The sequence below is a fragment of the Octodon degus genome, unplaced genomic scaffold (assembly GCF_000260255.1).
Source record: "Octodon degus isolate 3935 unplaced genomic scaffold, OctDeg1.0 scaffold00334, whole genome shotgun sequence".
Classification (NCBI taxonomy): Eukaryota; Metazoa; Chordata; class Mammalia; order Rodentia; family Octodontidae; genus Octodon; species Octodon degus.
The window spans coordinates 1,206,890-1,209,507 of NW_004524910.1; positions in this window are offsets into that span (position 1 = coordinate 1,206,890).

The following is a 2,618-nucleotide window of genomic DNA, read 5'->3' on the forward strand; positions in this document are numbered from 1 at the left end:
TCTACAGGGTGTTCAGGGTCTCACTACCAGATCAGAATCATACTGATCCACCTGTTTACAGCCTCCCAAGAGCTGGGATTACAGGAGCAGGCCACCATGCCCAGTCTCAATCGCCATCTCAGCACGCCCCGGGGGCGGGGCCGGCAAGGAAAACCCAGGGATCAAATCTCCCGCCCGCGCTTTAATCCATTGAACTATTTGGCCGGCTCTATTTTTATTGCTATTGTCTTCTTTCTTTTTTCTGATGCAAGGCAATTTTTAGTATATTGTACAATAGTGATTCTATTCAGGGCGTTTTCGTCTATCTATACCTATATCTTCAAGAGCTTTACTTTTTTTTTTTCTTCTGCCAACAGTCTCAGTGTTTCTGATTTTATATCTAGGTCCTTAATCCATTTTGATGTGATTTTAAAACAGAGTATGTGATATGGATCTAGATTCACTCTTTTCCATTTGGATACCTCACTGTCCAGTTCGTCTGTCTATTTGTGACACTGGTGTTTAGGGTCCTCCATTACAATTAGTGCTTATGTGTTGGCGCTTATTTGGCTTTTCATGTCTGTTAATATTTGTTTTATGCAGTTGGGTATATCAGTATTTGGTACATAGGTATTTAACTATGATATGTCAGGGAGTATTCTTTTCTGATGGTAATTCTTTGGTATTCTATGTACTATTTATTTATTTGACATAGTCTCACTACACAGTTTGGATTTCTACTGATCCTCCTGTCTCTACCTCCCCAGTGCTGGGATTACAGGCATGAGCCACTATGCCCCATTTCTGCCCAGTATGGAGTGCCCTGGGGGCAGACATGGCATGTGGTACCCGGATGGAACGCAGGACCTTGTGCTTGCCAGGCAGGACCATTATTTTATTCACTGGTACAGGAATCTAATTCAGGACCTCATTCTTGCCAGACTGACATTGTGCCACTGAGCTATATCCTTGACCCTTTTTCCTATTTTACATCCTTTCTTCATATTTGGAAACCTTTCTGGAAACAGGGTTTTTTGACACTTCTGTTTTACTTTGCATTTTCACTATTCTAAATAATCTTAGTTTTGTCTTCTAACAGCTTCTGGATCCATGTTTCATGATCTCTTGTGGTTTTTAGTGTATCTCTGGAAGAACTGCTCTTAAATAGCCCTATCCTGTATGTCTCAACTGTCCTCACATTGGCCCCTTCCTGCCCCATACTTTCAGCTGAACTTTCAATCTCATGAAGTTTTTTTTTTTTTTTTGTATCATTTTATGGATAATTTTTTTCTAAGCTGGTCATTTATGTTTTGTATCATTTAATTTAGCTAGCACTTTATTACCATTTTGTATAAACTTGTTATAATTTTACTAAGTTTATTGTCTGTTTATACATAAAGTGACATCTCAGTTCATGAACAGTTATTTCCAAGATTATGGTTACAGAATTTCTTCTACAATTCTGGTTGCAACTGAATTGTAAGCATTCTGTGACTGGAATCATGATTAAGATTCTGAACTGAAGTAGAACTGAAACTTCTTCATATTCTTTTTTTTAAGTTTCTTTTGTTGTTTGTTTGTTTTGGCAGAACCAGGGATTGAACTCAGGCCCTTGTGTTTGCCAAGGAAGTGCTTATTCTACTGAGCCATCTCCCTGGCTCTTCTTCATATTCTTCTAGTACCTTATTAATCTGTTTTTTTTCTCTCCTCTGCTATGGCTTTCAATAATTTAGTTTGTGTTTTTTAAATTCACCCCATTTAACCCCCATGGATCAGCTTTTGGAGAGTTGGTAGTATTTGGAGACATATTAGTGCCCTGTCTTCTCATGTTTCTAGTGATTTCATTAGTTTGTCTTATGCTGAGGATTGTGGTTGATTGTAAAAGAAGACTTTATTGTTAATATGGAGATCTCTTCACTTAAAATTTATTTTAAATGTTTCACCATGGGCATGAGTAAATACAGAATACTGCTTCTCTCTCAATATTTTATTTTTTATCTCACTGATGGTCCAAAATATCCAACACACAAAGTTAAAAAGGGAAAGGGTTTTTTAAAATTAATTTTATTGAGAAGCAAATAGCAATGAGACAGTTTTGAAACAGGTTAATGAGACAGTTTCAATAATTAGTACATTGCATATTGTTGTCTTTGTAGTAGTTATTCATAGGACAGGATGAAGACCTCCTATCCTGTCCAAACACTACTAGTACAAATCTATCTTCTCATTGAATTAAGTGAAAGTAGCTGTATATCTATCCTAACTATTTTGTATGTACAGATACAAAATGGCCCTTCATTTATATCCCTTTTTTGTTTAGTTTTGTCACAGATACATATTCCATTGCTGTCTCAATATTGTAGGTGTGTGAATTCAGCAAAATAATCCAATATAGTCCAGTAGTCTGTAATAGTAGTGGGTTTTCCGTAAGACTGGCAATGCCAGAAGTTATTGACTTGAGCCTTTTACAGCTCAGCATATTAATATGGATTTACTTTTTATACTTTTCTGCTGGATGGTTAACACCAAGATAAAGCAAGACATATATAACAAAAAAATGTTACTTTTGTATCAGTCAACGTCAGTCAAATGTCCCTCAGTATTTACCCTGAAACCCTGTACTGCAGTTTGTAGATCCT